The 12935-nt window shown below is 37.9% G+C and overlaps 1 protein-coding gene across 17 annotated transcripts in view; it reads right to left on the bottom strand.

The window, feature by feature from the left end:
- PLAGL1 (PLAG1 like zinc finger 1) overlaps window positions 1–12397 on the bottom strand; it is a 67651-nt gene extending 55254 nt beyond the window's left edge. For 11 of the 17 annotated variants that reach the window (XM_074397341.1, XM_039467333.2, XM_074397340.1 and 8 more), the window contains exons 1-2: window positions 11690–12220; window positions 8374–8430 (exon numbers count right to left, since the gene is read on the bottom strand). The gene's annotated coding sequence lies outside the window, so the exon portion shown is untranslated. Of the gene's footprint in view, window positions 1–8373; window positions 8431–11689; window positions 12221–12317 lie in introns of those variants that run through there. The other 6 variants (XM_074397351.1, XM_074397350.1, XM_074397352.1 and 3 more) reach the window with 2 other exon arrangements.
- Window positions 12398–12935: the final 538 nt, after the last annotated feature.

The raw sequence follows: 12935 nt of genomic DNA, 5'->3' as shown, positions 1-12935 counted from the left end.
GTCTCTTCAAAATAAAGGTTGTTACATTACTTGACAGGATGTAGGCGGAAGTGTCATGTGCAGGTTCTGGGTACTGTCCTTGAAACAGGAGCATAGTCTTATTTATTCCTTTTTTTTTTTTTTTCTGACTGAAATATAGACATCATAGCTAGAGTTTGGCTAGCCATGTTTGATCATGAGGTAGACAAACAGAACAAGAATACAGAACTTAGAGTTCAGAAACAGACACATATACTCAGGCATTTGATTTTCAACAACGGCACTATGCATTTCAATGGAGGGGAAAAAAGGCCACAAAAGATTCCAGAGCAATTAAATTTCTATCCTGAAAAAATTAACCTTGACCCTTATCTCACATCATATAGAAATTAATTTAAGATAGATGATGGAATGGTCACAGATCTAAGTATTTTTAAAAATGGATATCTTCATGATTGCGGGATAGACAAAGATTTCTTAAACAGGACAAAAAACAAACTATTAAAAAACTGATAAACTGGATTTCATTAAGACAACAAAAAACAACATTAAAAGATAAACAGAAAAGTCATAATCATCAAGGAAATGTAAATGAAAACCATGAGACCATGAAGCCATGATATATCACCTGAAACTCACCAGAGGGCTTAACATGAAAAAGACGAACAATATCAAGTGCTGATGAAAATGTACACTGCAACTACAAATCTTATTGCTAGCAAAAGTGTACACATATGCACTGAATTTTGTAAACTGTTTATCTACCCTATTGTCTAACAATTCTGGTATCAGATTTGTTCCTTGGTGAAATACTGCAAATGTTCATGAAAAGACATGTGAATGAGTATTCACAGCAGGTCTATTTGTAAGAACCCAAACTGGAACACACCCACATAGCTATTAACAGAATGGATAAACAAACTGTGGTATATAAATACAATGAATTCCTACTTAGAAACAAATACACAAAGAACCACCTATTGATAGATGCATCAATACAGATGACTCTCAAAAATTTTCGCTGGATAAATGCCAGACACAAAAGAGTATATCCTGTTTGGTTATACTTAAAATTCAAGAATAATTATACTTAAAAATTATACTTAAAATTCAAGAAAATAGGGAGGCTTAGGTGGGAGGATCACTTGAGCCTGGCAGGTTGAGGTTGCTATGAACTGTCATCCTGTCATCATGCAACTGTACTCCAGCCTGGGTGAGAGTGACGTACCATCTCGGGGGCGAGGTGGGAAGGAACAGACAAAACTAATCTACAGTGATGGACATCAGAAGAGTATGATCTATAGGGAAGGAGGTGTTGGCCAGGAGGCAGATGAGAGAATTTTCTCCTTCTTGAGGGATGTAATATTCTCTATCTTGCTCTTGCTTGTAGTTACACAGGTATACATATATATACATAAACTCATCAAACTATATACTTGACTGGCAGCCTTCGTGTTTTTCTTCCCCACATATTTTATAGCTCAACAGAAGCAGAGAAAAAGTACTTTATGAAAGATAAGTAGGCTCTTTTTACCTTATCCATTGCCCAGCAAAGGTTATTAGGCAAATGTAAAATTTTCTACTTAAAACACCAAGCAAAGTGTGGCTAAACTTTACTGTTTTTCTTACCCCTAAATAAGCTAAAATTAGATTACTCAAACTTTATTCATTAGAATCAACAAAAACTTAGAAGGAAAGTCCAAAGAAAGTAGGAGTACACCAGTTAGTCCACAGCGACTATCATGGTCACCAAAGTGAAGATTCCATAGTATACTGACAGTGAAAGCAAAGCTTTCATTGTGTATGTCATTTTCAGTGTGTGTTTTATCATAAATGCTTCTGTTCAGTACTTTTATTTAACTATTGCTTTATTTTTAGCATAAAGGCAGTACGGCATAGAAGAAACAGCAAGAGCTCCGATTCTGACAAACCTGTTTTGCCACTTACTAACTATATGGTGTTAGGCAAGTTTCCTAATCTCTTTGATACTAAGTTTCTTCACAATTTAAGAGAGATAATAATACTTACTTAGCAAAATTGTAGCACAATTATAGTAGGTACTTTAGTGGTAGCTATTTAGCAATTGCTCTTTGTATGCAAAGTATCATGTCAGGCACTTCAACCCTATCTAAGAACCTGAGCATCTGGAAAAGACATTAAGATATAAAGATTGGTGATGAAAGGTAAGAATTTAACAAGGGCTATAGGTTATAAATTATAGGATTTCTATCTAGCTAGTAGGGTTGTAGAGTGAATATTCTCTGAACAGAGCCTGGAAAATTGTTAAAAATTAATTGGGGAGAAAATTTAAGACAGAGGAAATGGCACAAATAACAACACAGCTGCAAAAGCAGGAGAGTGAACCCTTTAGTGGCTGCTGAGTGGTTAGGACCACCTGTACCGCTGGATTAGTTTTGAGAAATCAGAGAAGAGGCCAATGAAGTCAGTTAGGACCAGACAAAAGAGTACCACTGTCAAGCTAAGAAGCCAAGAACCACATAAGTACTGGGATGCCACTAAAGGACTTTTTTCAGGGAACTGACCCCAGTGGTCATTATACACGATACAAAGTGAAGAAAAGTCAATATAGGGAAAAATAGCATAGGGTGACAAGGGCCTAAACCAAGGTGCTGAGGGGAGTGAAAGAAACAGAAAAGAAATACATTAGAAAGTTTAAACATTTTTTCCTGTATTTCAGAACGCAAATAGAAGAGAAAGTTCAAAAACTTTTTTTAAAAAAGGGATCATTGAGTTTCCCTGAATGATACAAATAGTCCTGCCTTCAACTTCAAAATGATCCTAATTGACCCCTAAGTTCCTGAAGAGCAAAGATATGCCCCTAAGCCGACAAAACACAATGCCTGGCACAGAAAATGCTCAGCAGATCACTGGTGAATGAATCTTCCCAACTATTCCAAATACTGAAATCTCCACATCACAAATAATACAATGTATTAATGATGTAATATGAAACATGTAGAAAAGCTAAAATCACTTTTCCTTTTTATTTAGTGGCCATTTTCCACAATTCATGCCAAGTTCTGAATTTGCTCACACAAGAGCTCTCTATCTGTAGCTTATCAAAAGACTCAGGTATAAATTGCTCCAGAAAGTTGGGAATGTTGCCACCTCAGTTGCTAACTCCTGTGTAATGTTGTTCTAGGAATCCATCCTTCATTATGTCCTTTGCTATAGCAAAAGAACAGTCACTTTATGACTCATGAATATTACATGAAAAAAGTTAAAACAGTAAATTAAATCCAAATCATGTAAATAAATATGTGTAAGGTTACTTAAAAGTACAAGATGATTTAGTAATTAATTTACTTATTACAATAATTTAAAATAACCTAACATTAAGAAATGAAGAAAAAATGAGTACTTCCCAGGGCTAGGCACAATTCTTACCCCTTTTTATGTATAAACTCATTTAATTCTCTCAACAACCTTATACGTAGACACTTTTACCTAAATTTTACAGATGAGAAAACTGAAATACAGAGAAGTAACTGCCTAAGATTATATTATATGGCAGCAGAAAAGCAGAACTAGGAATTGAATACAAGCAATCTGGCTTCAGAGTCCAGTTGATTCAGAAAAAAAAATAATAAAATCCAATACAATTTATGATACAAAACTCTGAGAGAACTAGAAGAAGAGAACTTTAAACATCCAGCAACAACATCATACTAAGCTTCAGTGCCACAGAAGTATTCTCAGACAAGTCAGGAACAAAACAATGCCCATCATCAGCACCACTATTCTTCATTGTACTGGGGATCCTGGCCAGTGAAATTAGACACAAGCAAAAGAATACGATATATGAAGATCAGAAGGAAAAGGAAAAAATCATTTCTTGCAAATTATTTAGTTATGTAAGTGAAAAATATAATATTATTTATGAAGTAATAACTAGCTGGTTAGAAAACAGGAAACTAAGAGAAATTATTCACAGTAGTAACAAAAATCATCAGGACCTAGAAATAATGTCACAAAATATGTACAAGTCCTTTATATCATATCATTGAAGGACACAAAAAGGGCATGTGAGATAAATGAAAAAATGGAATATTGCAAATATGCCCTTTTTTCTTATATTAATCTATAAATTCAAAGCCATTTCTATAAAAATCCCAACAGTACTTTTCGGGAAACTTTATAAGTAGGTACTAAAACTTGTATGGACTAGAAAAGGTCCCAAAATAGCCAAACAATTAAGAAGAAAAAAGAAGGTTTGTTCCCTATGACATATCAAAATCATTATAGAGTTATCTTAGGAAGATTTGTTCAGGCAATATGGAAAGCTAGATATTCTAAAACAAACAAAACCTTGTAATAATTGCAAAGCTCTAAGGAATACTGGAAAAACATCCTTTAAAATGTCAGATATTTATAATTTTTCATGCCATCAAATTAAGAAAAGTCATAATTTCAATAGATGCAGAAAAATCATTTGACAAAATTAAAAATCCAGTATACATACATATAATCACTAGCTCTGTCCCCAGAGGGCCAAGAAATAGCAGCAGCTCAGTAGCAGCAAGGACACCTAAGCACACAGATCTTGGTTTCTAATACCATCCTCTAATAAAAGGAATCAAGACATTTTGGAGAAATGGCTGATTCTAAGGCTGAGGAAGGGAAAATACTAAATGAACCTGGAGCATCTCGTAGTGCCAAACAGTAAGGAAATGGTAAACAATTAACTTTTTTTTTAAATGGTGACATTTCAAAAAGACAAAAGAGCCAACCTGAAAAAAGTCCCAATGCCAAAGTTTAAGCAATATAAAAATGATATTAGACTATAGCTCAAAGATTAAAACAAACATCCATGAATATACATGGATATAAATAACTGACTGAATAATAAATCAATGGGAGAAAAGGGACCAATTTTACTTAGAGAAGATTTCCTGTTAACCAATGTAGAAACAAAAAAGAAAATGGAAAATCACCATTAGAATACCATAATAATAATTGCTACAGGCAAGATCCATTGAACACTAAAATTGCTGGGCAAAACATTAAAGAGAAATAGAATATTTGTACTACCTCAAAATATTAATCACTGTTGTGGTTTTAACATATATCCACAAATTATTTGATACCCTTCCCTTTTCTTGACTGTGGACTTTCTCCTAACAAACAGACTATGGAAAGGGGAAAAAAGTAATGTGCCAATAAGAAACCTTGGCAGACCCCATCTTGCCACGTGATCGAAGTTCTCATCATCAGTTGATGTGGTCATCATAATGCTGCCATAAGTGATGCAATGGGAAGGGCACAACAGCTCTGCAGTATTATTCTCTCAAAATCCATAATCTCAGTCTAATTCTGAGAAAACATCAAATAAATCCAAATTAAGGTACATTTTTTTTTTTTGAGGCAGAGTCTCATACTCTGTCACCAGGCTGGAATGCAGTGTCATGATCTTGACTCACTGCAGCCTCAGGAGTTCAAGCGATTTTCCTGCCTCAGCTTCCCGAGTAGCTGGTACTTCAGGTGTGTGCTTCCATGCCCAGCTAAGTTTTGTATTTTTAGTAGAGATGAAGTTTCACTATGCTGGCCAGGAGGGTCCCAATCTCTTGACCTCGTGATCTGCCCTCCTCGGCCTTCCAAAGTGCTGGGATTACAGGCATGAGCCACCATGCCCAGCCTGAGGTGTATTTTACAAAACACATGACTCCTCTAAAGTGACAATATATGAAAGACTAAGAAACTGTCACAGATTGGAGTAAACGAGAAAGTTATGAAAACTAAATGCCATGTGGTATATGGGTTAGATCCTGAAATAAAAAAAGAACATTAGAGGGGAAAACTGTGGTCATCTGAATAGAGTCTATAGTTTCATTAACACTATTGTGCCAATGTCAATTTCTTAACTTTGGTACTTTACAAGGGTTATGTAAGATGTTAACATCAGAGGAAACTGGGTGAAGGGTATACAAAAACACTACACCATCTTTGCAATTCTTGTCAATCTAAAATTATTTCAGAATGTAATGAATCTGAAAATTCAGTACTCATTTGTGAAAGCAATTCTCAATGAACTAGAAACAGAAGAAAATTTCCTCAATCTGGTAAACAGCATCTACAAAAAAAAGTACAGTAAATATCATCCTTAATAGTGAAATGTTGAGGTATTCTCCCCTTAAGATGAGGAAAAAGTAAGGCTATCCATTGTTAATACTTCTGTTAAATATTGTTCTAGAGGTCCCAGCTAGTGCAATAAGGCAAGAAAAGGAGAAAAAGAGAATAGAAATTGTAAAGGCATATTTAAACTTTTTTTCAGATGACATGACAGTGCATTCTAAAAAAACAAACAAACTAAAAACCCAAATCTGCATACTATCAGAACTATAAGTAAATTTAGCAAAGGTACAAAATACAAGATCAATATATAAAAATCAATTTTATTACCCTATGCTAGCAAGATGTTTGGAAAATAAAACTGGGGGAAAAATACTGCACCACTTACAACAGCATCACAAAACATTAAATGCCTAGAAATAAGTTAAACAATGGGTAAGTCCTCTACACCAAAAATACAAAACAATGTATTGTATTTGTATTGTGGGAAGACTTTTTTTTTTAATGGACATTGACAAGCACATCTTGAAATTTATATGGAAATGCAAAGCACTTTAATAGTTAAAACAGTTGTTTTAGAACAAATTTGGAGGGTTTACAGTACCATGTCAAGATTTACCATAAACTACAGTAATTAAAAAAGTATAGGTGATACAAGAATGGATAATTAGTCCAAGTGGAACAGAATAGAGTCCAGAAACAGACCCAAATATATGACCATTCATTTCTCAACAAAGTCCATGCAATTCAATGGGAAAAGAATGGCATGTATTTTTTGTTTGTTTGTTTTTTTTTTTTTTTTCAATTAATGTGTAGAGTAGACAAATGTCCATATAGAATACAACATACATCTTGATCCCTACCTCACACCATACATAAAATCAACTGGTGATAATCACAGACCCAACAGCTAAAACTGTGAAGCTTCTGGAGGAAAACAAAGGCAAATGTCTTCAAAACCTTGAGAGTGGGAAAATATGTGGGTGGGAAGAAATTTTTTTTAGGTAGGATGCAAAAAAGCACTAACTTCCATTCCCTTCCCCTTTTCCCCACTCCTAAATCCTGATGAACCAAGCTTCATAGGAATAATTCCGCTCCTCAAAAGGTAATATTAAGAGAATAAATGGGCAAACTTCAGGGTAGAAAATACTTGCAAACATGTACCCAACAAATGTTTCCTATCCAGATTAGATTAGGAACTAAAAATCATTACTAAAAAGATAATCTAATTTTTTAAAATGAGCAAAATATTTCAGTAAGCATGCCACAAAAGAAATCTAAATGGCCAATTGAGATATTTTAAGATGTTCAACATTATGAATGTTTATGGAAACACAACCAACCTATCAAAGATCATCATTTCAACTCCTTGGTATATAGCTGAGAGATGTATGTCTACAAATGGAAGTTTGAAGAACATTCATCACAATTTAATTCTTAACAGCTCAACAATGAAAACAACTCAAATGTTAACCAACAAGAAAATGAATAAGTAAATTGCTTGTATTATATATCCACATAATGCAATATCATAGAAGAGGGGTCAACAAATTTTTTTCTGTAAATGGTCACGTGGTAAATAGTTAAGGCTTTGCGGGCCATATGGTCTCTGCAACAACTACTCAACTCTGCCAGATGGGCACAGCTATGTTCCAATAATTTCTTTTTTAAAGATGGGGTCATCTTACTCTTTCACCCAGGTTGCAGGGCTGTGCCATTATAGCTCCCTGTAAGCTCAAACTCCTGAGCTCAAGAGATTCTCCTGCCTCAGACTCTTGAGTGGCTAGGATTATAGACAGGAGGCATGGAACCAAGCCCAGTGAAATTTTATACACAAAAACATGCATTGAGTTGGAAGTGGCCCATACGCCATAGTTTGCCAATCCTTGATATAAAGCAAAAATAAAAACAAACAAAAATACATATATATGCAATATGGATGAATGCAATATGAACAAAAGAATAAACTGTATGACTCCATTTATATGAAGTTTAGGAACACTTGAAAATAATCCATGGTCATAGATATCAGGACAACAGTTGACTGGAGGAAGCAAGTGGCTCCACTGACAGGAAGGGGCAGAAGGAATGAAAATGTTTTATATGTTTATCCAGGTAGTAATTACAAAGGTAAACACATATGTAAATTTCATCAAGCTACACACTTTATTTTTGTTGTTGTACATAAATTATAGCTCATTTAAAGAAAAAATGAGAATTATACAAAGATCAGAATATAGAACTAAAACAATTATCTAGACTTCAATATGGATAAAAAATATATATTAAATACATTAAACCTACCTTAAAAAGATGTGGGTGATAGAGTAAGGAAGTCTAACAGAAGTCTAATCGTAACTCCTAAAGGAAAAAATAGGACAAAAATGGGTGAAAACAAAGAAATAAAGATAAAATTTTCCTGAATTGATGAAACATAAACCTTAGAGAGGATATTTTATTTATATATATAAATTTATATGAATATATTTAATTTCTACATAAACTCTACAGCGAGATTATACATATAATCTATATATAAAGTGTATGTATGTATATATATTACACATATACACACACCTATATACCTTGCCCCGAAAGTCTCTGAGTACAAATTATTCTTGATGATACAAGGAACAGTTAAAACCGTAAAGCAATTCTAGAATTTCACAGAATTGGTAGCATTGACATGTATGCTGACTACAGTGCAAATGAGAAATCAGTAACAAAAGGATAACTCACAAAACCCTCCACGTTGGAACTAGACTACTTTCTACAAATCTCTTAGGGGAAGGAAAAAAATATCACAATGAAAACATTTTGAATTCTTAGAACTGAACAATGTATTACATACAAAGCAACAGTAAATGAAGATCTGCAGTATTTTCAGATGAGGAATAAACCAGGATAAAGAGCCTGGAAATAAGCCCAAGCATATCTGGGTACTGTATGTGACAGAAGTGGCACTGCTAATCACTGCTATTGAGACAATTAGCTTTTCACATGGGAATCTGAAAATGAATTGAGCTCGATTTCACAACATAAACAAAATATATACATCTAAACATGTACGTATCTCAGGTAACTTAAAGAATGAAATGTGGACAAAACAAAAAATTGTAGAAAAATATTCAGAATATATTTCATTAATAGTAGAGGTATATCTTAAAACAAAAAGCACAAAGATTAATGTCCACAGTTTACTATCTGCAAGTACATAACCAACAAATATTTACATTCAGAATGATTTCCAATAGAAATTTCTGCAGTGATGGAAACATTCTGTTGTATGATATGGTATAATGTAAAATATATAACATGGTAAAATATAAAAGTCGTATGTGGCTACTGAGCACTAGAAACGTGGCCTAGAAGAATGGAGGAACAAAAATTATTGAGGCAAATACAGCATGTTAGCATTTGAAAACCCTGAAAGTCTGTAAAGTTCTATGATTTTTTAATATACTTTTTAGTGTTTCACTTTTTGCAACAGAATTTGATTTTAGCTTAAATTACTATATAAATTATTCTGGTTGTGTACAAAATATGTAAATGTGACTTTTGGGAATTCAAACACACCAAATGATATTTTCTTCTAAATACTTTTTGAAACATAATAAATTAAGTTATAAGAATATATAAAGAATAATTTAACAAATTCTGTTATGTCCACCATGGAATTTATGAAATAAAACATTACCGACAAGTTCCCTAGGTACGCCTCCCTGAGCAAGATTTTTTTTTTTCTTTTATAAAAAGAAGCCAGGAAATATGAATAACGGACGTAGAGCTCTAGCCTCAGGCTTCTTCATTTTGTGACACCCATATTTTAATATTTGGGGGGAAATATGACATTCTAACCTAGTGTGTATCATTTAACAAAGAGTTACAAAGTAAACACCCATGTAACCATTGCCCAGGTCAAGCGATAAAGCATTTCTAGCATCTCCGAGCCGTTGACCTTCTCATCGCTGCCAGATGACCATTAGCTTGAGCTTTTTTCTTTACTACTTTTAATGCCTGTATGTGCATTCCTAAACAAGAGCTTTGCTCCACCATGTTCTGAATTTTACATAGATGATATCACATCGCATTCTTCAGCAACTTTTTTTTTTTTTTTGGTTCAACACTGAAAGGCATTTGTGTTTAAACACAAAAATACTTCGTTGGCCACTGTACAGTGTGCCCTTTTTATGACTGGTGTATCACGTCTCTTTCTCCTTCAGGTGGGCATGATGGCGGCTTCCACTTTTCTGGTTTTACAGTCAACCTTCTTGTATATGTCTGTTTGTGGGCATGTATGAAAATGTATCTAGGGCAGTGGCTTTCAAACTTTTTTGACCATGACTCATACTAAAGAATGACGTTTTACATCATGACACACATTTGTGTATGTATGAAACTGAGGAGAGGGGGAGAGATTCATAAAGAAAACACCCCATGACCTGAGAGACCCTGATGTTCGATTCTCCGTCTGTGTTTTACAAATTCTGATCATCCACTTAAATGACTTTACGACCCATTAAAATGAACTTCAAGTTCTGAAAAACATTGTTCTAAACGATGAACACCCAGACTTGCGACTGCTGGATCAGGAAACACGGATATCGGACGTCGCCAACTTTTCCAGATCCTTAACTGTTAAATGTTCTTATCTAAGCATATATAAATTTACCACTATTCAACTTCAGAGCGAAAAGGGTGAAACATCAGAGAACATTTTATCTTTTCCCTCGGTCATTAAACAATATTAATCACTTACCATGTGCTAAGTGAGCAACCTCTGGGCCCAGCGAGGCCGATGGGTTAATACGTGGAGAGGCTACGCGAGAGGACTGTGGGGACCAGGACCTCAGTGGGGCCCCAGAAAGCACCCGAGAGGGGCCTCCGATCCTGCCTGGGAGGGAGGGGTTAGAGGATTCCTGGAAGAAGGAGGACCTAAGCTGGGTGTTTCTATTTTTTTATTTTTATTGGTTTCCTGAAACATGAAAGTAACACATTTTATGAAAACAAAATATTCAAAATACAGGAGTACATTCAGTAAATGGTAGAAACCCCCACTCCGCCCTGAAAGTTGGACGCGGAGAGTAACCGAAGTTGCATCATCTGCTGTCCCGATCTAGGAAATGTTTAGGAGCCCACATTTTAAAATACTTTTAAGAGTATGTCTGATTACAGTCGATAATACTAGAGCATCAAAATAATCATATTTTCCATAATAGACGAAAGTGCAAACAGTTACCGTCTAGTCCCACTATTACTTTCAACAGACTTTTGCTTCTTTTCCTTGTTCTGTTTTTTTTCCCCGGCCCGTTGGCGAGGCTAGAGCGCCAGGTTGTAAGAACCGGGTCTACGGACCCCGTACCAGACACGCGCGAACCCTCCGGCGGCGGCGTACCGGGGGGCGGCGGGACTCGAGGTGGGACGCTCTGGGTTGCGGGTGACGATCTGCGGGGTCCCGTATCCGGCCCTGCGCAGCCCGGACCCGCACGTAGGCAGCGCGGCAAAGGCACACCCTCCCCGCGGCCGCGAGCCAGCACCGTCCTCGCAGCGCCGCGCGGCAATGCTCGGCCACCGCCGCCCCCTGCCCGCCCGCCGCGGCCGCGAGCACCGGGCCACCTACCCTGCGGGCGACGACCCCTGGAGCTCAGGCGAGACCGTTCCAGCGCGCTGCCTCCGCGGCCATGACGGACCCGGGGAAGCGCCCCGCGCGCCAAGGCCCCGCGCTGCTGCTGGGCTGCGAGCTGGGCTGCCCAGTCCGTCCGTCCAGCGCCCGCTGCGCGAGTGAGTCCAGAGCACGCCCCGGCCGTGTCTAAATCAAGGCTTGGGGCGGTACCGACGGGCTGAGTGACAAATGGCAGATGCCGTGGGCTTTGCCGCCCGCGGCAGCCAAGAGGACGGCTGCAACGAGGAGGCCGCGCGCGGGCGGGGCGGGGAGCCGGAACGGCGCGGCCTTGAGGAGGGCGCTGGGGCCCCTCGCGGGGGCGTCACGTGGCAGGAGGAGGCCCCGCCGGGGAGCTGGGGGTCGGCGGCCGGCGCGGGGGGAGCGGAGCGGCACCCACAGGCCCGGCCGGCCGGGTCACCAAAGCCAAGGTCGCCCAGGTACGGCGCTGGCGCAGGTAGACCCGAGCCAGCCTGGGGCCGCGGCGGAGCCTGCCCGCCGGAGTCTCCGCCAGGATGGGCCGCCCCAGCCCAGGCACACACACGAGAAACGCCCCAGATGCGGGGACGCGGCCATAGGCCAAACTCACCTACCCCTGTGCTGGCGGCGCCCAAGTCCGGCTGCCGCAAACTGGAGCACTGACCGTGCGCCACGCACTGTCCTAAGCACTTCGCAGGTAAATACGTGTAATCCTCACGGCAGCGCGGGGAGAAACACCCGTTGCGCAGCTGAAGAAACGAAGACGCAGAAAACGGAGACACAAGTAATTTTATGATTATGGGATCATACTGTGTCTGCTTCATATAATTTCAGATTTTTCAGTGTTATTGGAATTTCCGAAAAATACAGAAGGGAATCTCTTTTGCTTGCTTCCCTGCAAGATGAGCTTTTTTAAAGGCCTATAAACATAACGTAAAAAGGTTGAGAGGTGTAAGGAGTTCACTACATGTTTCAAGTTTAGACAGGCTCACAGCTCTGAAAGATGAGGTTAATTAGCATCATGCACCTCCACCGACTTTCACCCCCTGCCTCTCAATTTCCATTACTTCTATTACATTTGGCGTACTAGCCATGAGAACATTTGCAATTGCTCTGCAACTTTTATTTTTCCAGATGTTGTCTTAATTCTATCTTTAAATGAATAGGATATTTACTGTCATTTGTCCATCCATGAATTTTTATTTTTATTTAAAGTTCTTGATGGACT

The sequence above is a fragment of the Saimiri boliviensis genome, chromosome 4 (assembly GCF_048565385.1).
Source record: "Saimiri boliviensis isolate mSaiBol1 chromosome 4, mSaiBol1.pri, whole genome shotgun sequence".
In the NCBI taxonomy this organism is placed as follows: Eukaryota; Metazoa; Chordata; class Mammalia; order Primates; family Cebidae; genus Saimiri; species Saimiri boliviensis.
The sequence above is the reverse complement of the archived record's forward strand: the minus strand, read 5'-3'. Positions and strand labels throughout refer to the sequence as shown.